This window comes from Prionailurus viverrinus, chromosome E1 (assembly GCF_022837055.1).
Source record: "Prionailurus viverrinus isolate Anna chromosome E1, UM_Priviv_1.0, whole genome shotgun sequence".
In the NCBI taxonomy this organism is placed as follows: Eukaryota; Metazoa; Chordata; class Mammalia; order Carnivora; family Felidae; genus Prionailurus; species Prionailurus viverrinus.
This window is the reverse complement of record NC_062574.1, coordinates 2,720,820-2,731,503: the sequence shown is the minus strand read 5'-3', so window position 1 is coordinate 2,731,503 and position 10,684 is coordinate 2,720,820. Positions and strand designations below refer to the sequence as shown.

Below are 10,684 nucleotides of genomic sequence, written 5' to 3'. Positions count from 1 at the left end.
TGTGTGTGCGCGCGCGTTGGGGGGGCATGAAGGATTTCTGCATAAAACAAAAATGGCTGCTCTTTCTAACTCCCCCCCCTATAAAAAATATTTGAGGGGGGGCATTAATCAGTACTCATGCTCAGTCTGACATCAGCATAAATTGTTAAAGGTTAACTAGTTAGATACTAGTCCAACTAGATTTAAATATTTTTCTTTTCTTTACTAGTCTCTTCCTCCCCACCTCCCTTCTCTTAAAGAAAAGCTTTTTTTTTTTTTCTGAATACTTCAGAAGGGAGTGGTTTGATGTGAAGGGTTTTTTTTTTTTTTTTCCCCCTTCAGGCATTGAAAAGGAAAAGATGAAATATATGTTTATATATAACTGTGTTTCTCCATACCTCACTGAAGTCAAAACGCATTTAATTGTGTACGTATCTTTCAAGTGAGGAGCGGTACTGGATTTTTTCCCCCTTTCTTTTAAAAAAAGTGATAGAAATCCCAGTGACTTTGGGGTGGGGGGGGGGAAGAGATATGAATAGATCCGATGATTGAGTTTTTTTTTTTTTTTTTTTTTCCAAAGGAGTCCATGTTTGATTCTCCCCTTTGCCCAGCCTTTTCGGGGATTTATAATTGTTGTAAATTTTATCTTCACTCTTTGCTGCTTTACCTCCCCCTCCCCCTCCCCCAACTGCTCGACTCTTCAAATTCATCTGACTTGGGAAATTAATTTAGGGGTTGGTAGAACAGATTTTTAGAATAAGGGGGGAAAGAGTCAAGTCTGAGAATTGTGAAATTGTTCTCTCTTTTTCTCGCGTTGCAGTGTACCTCCCTTCCTCCGTGATCTCCGACACTGGTAAAGTGGAAGGAACTCAGGTACCCTGCCACAGAAAAGTACTGGGACTGAGCAAGAGAAAGAGGTAGGGGTTACCCTCACGTCCCCCCCTGACTCGGTTGGCCCAGGATTTCCCACTGTACCCCAGTGGCTTTCGGGGGATCAGGTGGGAGCCTGAAAAGGAGTCCCCCAAAGCAGCTGCCTCATCCAGAGACTGGATCGCAGAAGTCCTGGGACTTGCCCGTTGAGCAGTGCTAGCGGAGGCAGGCACAGTGGTTCCGTTCTGCCCTTTTTTTGTTTGTTTCTTCTGGTCGCCTTTCCGAACTCCACCTCCCTCCCGTTCTTTCTATCGCACTCTGCCCCTTCCTCGAGGCCCACCCCATGCCCCCGGCACGGAGGGATAGTTTCTCTCCTGGGTCATTTCTCTCCCCCTGGAGCCACCCAGCAGCCCCCCACAGTGTTCAGGAGCGCCTGACGAGGGAGGGGTAGGTAGGCAGCAAGGGGGACAGGATTCAGGACAGGGAATACCCTGCCAGTTTTTGCTTGGGAGGCTGAAACATTCTCTGTTGACAGACACCCCCCTCCCCGGACACACACACTAATGCGCTAGACTGAGCATCGATTTCCAGCCTTCTCTGAACCCGGCCTTTGGAACCCTCTCGTCTCCGCTCTCGTATCATCCCCGCGCCCGGGTCTGACTACTGTCCCTCTTCTGTTCCATTTTGTTCCCTCCCTTCCCTCGGTGTCTTTGTGCGAGTCCGCGTGGGTGTCCCCCTCTTTCTGTGTGTGGGCCTCTCTGTGTGTGTCTGTGTTTTCTCTCCAAGACTGATTCTCTCGTCCCTTTGGCCGCTCAGGCTGTTCTACCTCGAAGTGACTTTCCAGCCCTGTCTTGTTTCTGTTTACTTCTCTCTTCCCCGCGTGTGCCTGCCTCCCTCCTCTTTCTGGTCCGTGTGTGTGTGCGCGCGCGCGCGCATGTGTGTGTGTGTGAAGAGTGTCCCCACGTGTATGTGGACAGCCCTGCACATCATGTGCGCCACAGTCCCCCAGCCTCGGTGCCCTCTCCCCCTGCGCCGAGCGCCTCCGCCTGCCCTCGTGTGCCCACGAGCTGCAGGTGTGGATCTCTGGCCACACGTCCGTCACCCTCTCATGTGCTTTGCAGACAGATCTGTTCATTCACTCCATTCTCGCTCTTGTCCGTGTCCCCTCTGCTCTCCTTGCTTCCGCCTGCCCCTCCTGCTTGCTCCTGTTCTGGTGTCTGCCTGCCCGCCTGTCTGCTCCTCCCCGGCTGGCTGGCAGCCTCTTCCTCTCTCTGGTTGTCTGTCTGCTTCTCTGGCTGTTTGCCCACCCCTCTCTCTCTCTCTCTCTCTCTCTCTCTCTCTCTCTCTAGCCATCTGTCTCCCCGCCTGCCTGTCTCTGTCACTTTTTTAGCCCTCGTCTCTTGGTTTGTCTACCTTCCAGGCCCTGCCGTGGCTCCCTATCTCGGTTTGCCTCTTATCTCCTACTTGCTCCCGTCTTATTTATGCCTGTTAAGTTCATGATTTTTCCTTGCCGCCCTTTATGTCTGTCTGTTTGCCTGTCTACCCCGCTCGCCTGCTGCCATCCCACTGGTTAATGCTTGTATCTTTTCAGTCTGACTGCACGTCGGCTTCCTCCCCCTTGGCTTCCTCAATACCAGCAGTACCAGAGTCCCGTCAGTGGCGGTGGTCGCTCTTCCCCGCACCTGTCGGTGACCCCCAGGCCCCAAAGCCTTACCCGCCTTCTTGCCATACCCCCCCGACCCCAACCCTACCTTTTCTCGCTTCTCACCCTCCTGCCGGCCATCCCCTGCCCTTCGTGTATTTCTGGTCCCTCAGAGCGTCTGCCTTTTGGCCCGGCTGTCTGCCTGCCTGCCTCTTGGCTGTCCACATCTCCGCTCACTTTCTCTTTTCTCGTCTTCTCTCGTCACTCAACTTTTTAAATTTTTATTGATTTTGAAGGTGTATTTATTTCTTTTGAGAGAGTTAAGTGAGCAGGGGAGGAGCAGAGACACAGGGAGGGAGAGAATCCCAAGCAGGCTCCGCGCTGTCAGCGCAGAGCCCGGCGCGGGGCTCGAACCCACGAACGGGGAGATCGTGACCGGAGCTGAAATCGGGAGTCGGAGACTTAACCACCTGAGCCACCCGGGCGCCCCCACTTTTGAGTAGATGGTACACACGTGCACGCACACACACGTACAGAATTTTTCGAGGGCTAGAAGTGCCCTGTGGAGAGGAAGCCTCCCTCCTGTCCCTCTCCCCCGGGCCCTGCTCCTCTCCCTGAGGCCGGCTTCACTACTCTTCATTTCTTGGACGTTGTTCCAGAGAAGGGGCTACACGTCTACAAGTCTCCTCGCTTTGGGCCGCACTCCTTCCTCCTCCTCTCCCAGTTCTGCTGGAGGCTTCTTTCTCTGTCGGTCTGTCCATAGGCCTTCCCGCCTCACCTGGCTTGCCACCTCTTGTTCCTTATCTTTTTGAGTCTGCTCTCGGGCACCTGTCTTTTTGATCGGTCGCTAGAAGCACGCCTTTCCTGCCAGTGCGGCGCGCTCTGGAAGGGCCCGCTCCCCCCAAGGGCCCTCGTCTGCACGCCAGGCTATCTGGGAGAGGGCACAGCTCCCCGGCCCTTCATCACCGACCATGGATTAAGCGAGAAAAAAAACGGGGAAGCGCCCACAGGTGCGCGCACAGGTCCAGTTAGTCAGCACAGGCTCCTGTGCATGGGGGCCTGCTCTGCCTTCCCCCCAAGTCTTTACAGGCATGTGACTCTAGATCCTTCTAGGCCCAGCAGCACCCGCAGGCTGTTGACCTCGGCCCGTCCAAGGAGTCTGTCTTCCTCTAGTCTGGGAAATTGCTTCTCCCAAAAACTTTTCTCCCTCTTGTTCCTTCCTTGGGCTCCTCTCCCCCGCCACCTCCGAGATGGTGACGCTAACTCCTGGGAAAGGGGGGGGGAGGGGGGGGAACAAAGGCACAGGCTCCGTCCAGGCCCCTTCGGAAAGACCGTGGTGAAACTTTTACTGAGAATGCACTATTCTTCCCTGTCTGCTTTTTCACTGCCTGGACTCCTGATTTTAACTCTTTCGGCCTCCGTGTCCACGTCTCTCCCCTCTTCCCCTCCCTCCATCTCTCACCTCTCTTTTCTCGGTTCTGTCTTTCCTCCTAAGTGTCTGTCTTGGGCTGCCTTCTAGCCTCCTTCTGATTGGCCACCTTCCCTCTCTTCTGTCTGATTGGCCTGCGTCCCTCCATCACCCCATCTGTCTGCTGGGTTCTCCCTGTCTGCCTGCAGTAATGTATGTGACCGCACTTTCTCAGCCACAGAGCCCGGTGTGGCATGGAACGCCGTTTCCCACGTCGTCCTCCCGCTTTCCTTATTTTCTTCCTTTCTTGCTCGGCCTTCTCCCTCTCTTTCCACGCCCGCCGGCCTGCCTGGTGCTCTCTCCCGCCTCTCTGTCACTCATTCTCCTTTCTGTCCTTGCCAGCCTGTCAGTCTGCCATCGTCTGTCTACAACACTCTCGTGTCTCTCCTGCGTTTTCAGGCTCCTCTCTTTCTCTTATCTGTCTGTTCTGTCCGTCCGTACCTGTCTGTTCTGTCTGTCTGTAGGCTCTGTGCCTGTATGTCTCACTGTCTCTGGGCTGCTAGTCGCTTTCAAAGTGGACACCACTTCCCTGCCTTTTTCTATCTTTCTGTGCTTCAAAAAATAAAAACCAAATACAAAGTTAAGGTGCCATATGGCTAACTAATTGGCAGAGGAGAAGGTCCCTGTTTTTAATGAGAAGACCATTGAGGTGAGAAAAAGGACCTTAGGCACGCGGCCTGTCCGATGCAAACCAGAATTGGAGGGTCCCCTCCCCGAGAAAGAACTAGAAGAAAATTGTAAGGGACTCCTAAGCCATAAGAAGATTATTTCTTTAAAGCCAAAGCAAGAAACTTACCCAATGCAAGTGTTTCTAGTTTTGTTTTTTTGTTTTCTGTTTTTCTTTTTCTGGTTCATAGAAAGCTATCAGCCCTTCCCCCAGAAAAACAGTATACAGCTGACCCTTGAGCAACGTGGGTTTGAACTGTGCGGGTCCACTTATATGTACATTTTTTTAATTATTTTTTTTAATATTTATTTTTGAGAGAGAGAGATAGACAGACAGACAGAGGGCGAGTGGGGGAGGGTCAGAAAGAGGGAGACAGAGACTCCGAAGCAGGCTCCAGGGTCTGCGCTGTGAGCACAGAGCTGGATGCGGGCTTAAACCCACGAACTATGAGATCATGACCTGAGTGGAAGTCGGACGCTTAACTGACTGAGCCACCCAGGCGCCCCTGGATTTTTTCAATAAGTATATCGAAGATATTTTGGAGATGTGGGATCATTTGAGAAAACTTGGGGATGCACTGCATGGCCTAGAAACATCGACAAAATTAAGAAAAGGGCATTAGATGAATGCACAAAATACACGTAGCTACTAGTGTATTTTATCATCTCCTACCTTAAAACATTACACAAACCTATTTTTGAAAGTTCAAACTTATGCACAAAAACACTTAGAGACCATATGTCACGTTTTCATATTTGACGCCCAGTATTAGTCCCGTGCATTGACGCAGGGACTGACAGATGATTCATCTTGTAAACAGGCGACGTAAACTTACGGTACTGATCAAGGCAGTACGCGACTGTAAACGTATTTTCCTTATGATTTTCTTAATACCATTGTATTTTCTCACCGCCTTATAGTAAGAACACAGTATATAACACACAGACAAAACATGGCTAATCAGCCGTTAATGGTAGCAGCAAGGCTTCTGGTCAACCGTAGGCTATTGGTAGTTACGTTACGGGGAGGCAAAAGTCGTACGCGGATTTCCTACAGCACGAAGGGTCAGCGCCCCTGACCTTCATGCTCCAGGATCAGCTGGTGTATGCAAAATACCACATATGTTTTCACAGTGTTACGAACACCCTGAGATCTGTGGACCCCAGGTTACAACTCTGACGTAGGGAACCAGTGACAGTGATTGGTAGAGCACAGACGTGCGCTCGTGGAACAGGCAGGTCAAAGGACTGAAAAAGCGCTTTGCCGTCTGTGATTTCCCACTCAAGGAAATGTTAAAGAGGGTCCTAATTGTCTTTTGAAATATATAGATTGGTGATAATAATGGAAGTCATGGAAGTACTGAGGATATCCTAGACTTAATCATGGAATTTTAGAGAGAAGATCATCTAAACCAGTGGCTTCCAAATGGCTAAGTAAGGTTGCCACCTGCCCTTTGCTGAGAAGATCTGTCCTTTGTTTTGAGATTATACATTTTTTTTAAGTTTATTTATATATTTTGAGAGAGACAGAACACGACTGGGGGAGGGACAGAGAGGGAGGCAGGGAGAGAATCCCAAGTAGGCTCCACACCATCAGCAGGGAGCCCAATACGGGGCTGGATCCCACAAACTGTGAGATCACGACCTGAGCTGAAACTAAGAGTCGGACATTCAATTGACTGAACCACCCAGGTGCCCTGAGATAATACATTTCATATATGTATATATGTGTGTGTGTGTGTGTGTGTGTGTGTGTGTGTGTGTGTATATATATATATATACACACACACACACACATATATACATATATATAATTTTATATACATTATATATATATAATATACTATATAATATACTATTAATACATATACTAACATATGTATTAATATGTTACATATATGCATGCTTATGTATTTAATTATAAATCTGTTAAAAATGTCCTTTCTAATGGAAGGAGGTCCATAATAGATTTTATGAAGGCAGAGAAAGGGAATGACTTTTCATACTTCTGTACAACTGGAGAATTTTTCAACATGTACCTGTTTTATAATCCAAAACATTTTAAATATCTGTCTTAAATAATGGTGATGGGCATATATTTGTTGTTGTCATTGATGTGTTTAGGACGATAAAAAGTCCACAACTCCATGTTGATCACTAACTTTTTTGTTTTCTTTTTACATTTTTTCTGGTTATTGAAATCCAAAAGTCTGGGATCTATAGCTTAAAAATTTTTTTTAACATTTATTTATTTTTGGAGAGAGAGCGCACGCGCAAGTGGGGGAGGGGCGGAGAGAGAAGGAGACACAGAATCCAAAGCAGGCTCCAGGCCCCGAGCTGTCAGTGCAGAGCCCGATGTGGGGCTCAAACCCACGAACCACGAGATGGTGACCTGAGCCGAAGTTGATGCTCAGCCGACTGAGCCACCCAGGCGCCCCTGGGACCTACAGCTTTAATCTAACCTCTTGATTTGGCAAAGAAAGAAACTTCAGTTCTTAATGTATCCTATTCATGATGTGCCCTACTTGCCGACCACCTACACTGTTAGATGCGGGCTATTTTCCTTCAAGCCAGTTCACTTTTAAGTTAAACAGATGTCCTTTAAATTTTTTCTATTATTTATTATTATTATTTTTTTTTAGTAATCTCTGTACCCAACGTGGGGCTCCCAACTCACAACCCCGAGATCACAAGTCATGTGCTTTTCCAACCAAGCCAGCCAGGCGCCCCAAACAAATACCCTTTAAAAAGTAAATTTCAGGGGTGCCTGGGTGGTTCGGTCGGTTAAGCGTCCGACTTCGGCTCAGGTCACGATCTCACGGTCCGTGAGTTTGAGCCCCGCGTCGGGCTCTGTGCTGACAGCTCAGAGCCTGGAGCCGGTTTCAGATTCTGTGTCTCCCTCTCTCTCTGCCCCTCCCTGTTCATGCTCTGTCTCTCTGTCTCAAAAATAAATAAACGTTAAAAAAAATAAAGTAAATTTCATATTACTGAGAAATAATATCTATAAAATCCTTGATTCGATGGGGTAATCACTTCCTAACTTAGTTTAAAATACAAGTCATTATTGAAACAAAAATCAGTGAAAATAACAGCATCTTGCCCGCTACTGATGGTGTAGGTACCATATTTTAGGAAACAGCGCTTCCATCTAATTTTGTAGGTGCAGAAACAGGGGCCCAGATGTCGAAAGGAGTGCCTAGGATCAAGTTGGTTGGTAGGGACGGAACCAGGACTTGAGCCTATCTTCCAATTTCTAGTCTGGTGTTCTTTCTACTATATACGAGACGAGACGGCGTCAAGGCCAATGAGATGCCCTTGGGTTTTAAAGGAGCTAATACGTGAAAGTGATGGCCACGTATATGACTTACTATCTGTTACAACTGTACCAGAACTGGCAATAGTCCATTCAGTTGTATCTAGTACACTTTTGTGCTGCTGCCGCCGCTACTTTCCCCCACCTCCTCCCCCTCCCCCTCCCCCTCCTTCCCCTCCCCCTCCTCCTCCTCCTCCTCCTCCTCCTTCATAATGTGTCTGCCCAACGCGGGGCTCAAACTCATGACGCTGACTCCCGACTGAGCCAGCCAGCTGCCCCTCTAGGACACTTGCAAAGTTACATGTTTTCTGACACAGAATTCCACCTCCTACCATCTACCCTGAGAAACAGTCCTCGCACTTGGGTGTATATAAGGTCAAACATGCAGACATATTCATTACAGCGTTGCTTAGAATAGCAAAACATTGGAGATGCCCCAGATCTCCAACAGTGAGGACCAGCTAAGTCAATTAAGAAATATGAGAAAACGGCAATTAAGAAATTAAGAAAACGGGGCGTCCGGGTGGCTCAGTCGGTTAAGCGTCTGACTTCGGCTCAGATCATGATCTCGCAGTTTGTGAGTTCAAGCCCCGCGTCGGACTCTGTGCTGACAGCCTGCTTCGGATTCTGTCTCCTTCTCTCTCTGCCCCTCCCCCACCTGTGCTCTGTCTCTATCAAAAATAAATAAATGTAAAAAAATAAAAAAAAAAAAAGAAATTAAGAAAACGATTTACATCTATGTGGTAAGATTCTTTACCACTAAATGGCAAAAAGCAAGCTGCAGAACTATATATACATTATCATATCATTTAGTTTATGTTCAAAGAAACAAAATGCTGTATGTTCAAAGAAACAAAATGCTACAGATATGTTTCTATCTGTCATCTATCTAACCTATCTATAAATGCCTTTAAAAATTCTGGACAGGGGCACCTGGGTGGCTCATTCAGTTGAACATCTGACTTCGGCTCAGGTCATGATCTCACCGTTTGTGGGTTCGAGCTCCGCGTCGGGCTCTGTGCTGACAGCTCAGAGTCTGGAGCCCGCTTCAGATTCTGTGTCTCCCTCTCTCTCTGACTCTCCCCTGCTTGCACTCTGTCTCTCAAAAATAAATGTTAAAAAAAAATTTTTTTTAATTCTGGACGTATCAAATAGGGAGTAGTGGCCACTTTTGGGAGGAGTAGTCAAGGGGAATATTTACCTCTATTTAGAATTCTGAATTTTTAGGGGCACCTGGGTGGCTCAGTTGGTTGAGTGACTGACTTCGGCTCAGGTCATGATCTCACAGTTCGTGAGTTCGAGCCCTGCATTGGGCTCTGTGCTGACAGCTCAGAGCCTGGAGCCTACTTCAGATTCTGTGTCTCCCCCTCTCTCTGACCCTCCCCTGCTCATGCTCTGTGTCTCTCCGTCTCTCAATAATAAATAAATGTTTAAGAAAAAAAAATTTTAAAAAGAATTCTGGGGGCGCCTGGGTGGCGCAGTCGGTTAGGCGTCCGACTTCAGCCAGGTCACAATCTCGCGGTCCGTGAGTTCGAGCCCCGCGTCGGGCTCTGGGCTGATGGCTCAGAGCCTGGAGCCTGTTTCCGATTCTGTGTCTCCCTCTCTCTCTGCCCCTCCCCCGTTCATGCTCTGTCTCTCTCTGTCCCCAAAATAAAAATAAACGCTGAAAAAAAAGAAAAAAAATAACTTAAAAAAAAAAAAGAGTAAGAAAAACAAACGTTAAAAAAAAAAAAGAATTCTGAACTTTTACAATGAGAAAATATTTATTGTTTGTGTAAACAAATTTAAGTAGCCTCGTGATCACCTTAGCAAATGAAACCAAATGGCTTAAAAAGTAGTATGATTTCTGTAAAGTAATTATTCTTCATTAATCTAGTTTTTTGAGGAGAAAAATACATAAGCAAAGTATAATCAGCGGATGTAATGGAAATTAAACTTTTGAAAACATTAGTGCAGTTCTAGTTTAAAAACTAACTGAGGTAGAGGCGCCTGGGGGGCTCAGTCAGTTAAGCGTCCGACTTCGGCTCAGGTCATGGTCTCATGGTCCGTGAATCCGAGCCCCGCATCGGGCTGTGTGCTGACAGGTGAGCCTGGAGCCTGCTTTAGATTCTATGTCTCCCTCTCTCCCTGCCCCTCCCCTCTTCATGCTCTCTCTCTCTCTCTCAAAACTAAACAAACATTAAAAAGTTAAGAAAAAACTAATTGGGGTACAAAGAGAAGAAAGGAAAGGTATAGAAGAACATATTTATAATGATAGCATTGATGAAAGAAAAAAATATGTAAATATCTGGGGAATATTCCTGGAAGAATATACGAGAAACTGTAGTAGTTACACTGGAAAGCTTATTTTTTCACTGTACATCTTTTAAAGCAGCCTGGAAATTTTTTAGTGACCAAAGGATCAGCGAAGTGGAGGGAGGAGAGACCTTTGAGATCAGAAACACTAATCAACAATATGCAGTCGTGATAATTGCTATGGGCTATAAAATCTGAGAATTCAGAGAAGAAAGATTTTGGTAGGGAGAGGGGGATCACTGAAGAACTTTCATGTGTAGTTGTATTTGAAGTAGGCCCCAAAAGATCACTAAAATTTGGAGCAGATAGAGGGAAGAAGGGCGGTCTATGTTGATTGAGAAAGTACTTAGCAAGTAGTATGTTGACCCCATCAGGCTGGGGGGGGGGGGTAAGTTCATGGTAGAAAGTTCTAGTAGGTGTTGGTACCTCTTTAAACAGTAAGAATGGTTAG

At 47.3% G+C, this 10,684-nt stretch overlaps 1 protein-coding gene across 1 annotated transcript in view; it reads left to right on the top strand.

Annotated features, from left to right (window-relative positions):
- NAA38 (N-alpha-acetyltransferase 38, NatC auxiliary subunit) overlaps positions 1 to 10,684 on the top strand; it is a 28,288-nt gene that overhangs the window by 1,246 nt on the left and 16,358 nt on the right. The window contains exon 2 of the mRNA XM_047832997.1: positions 800 to 896. The gene's annotated coding sequence lies outside the window, so the exon portion shown is untranslated. The remainder of the gene's footprint in view (positions 1 to 799; positions 897 to 10,684) is intronic.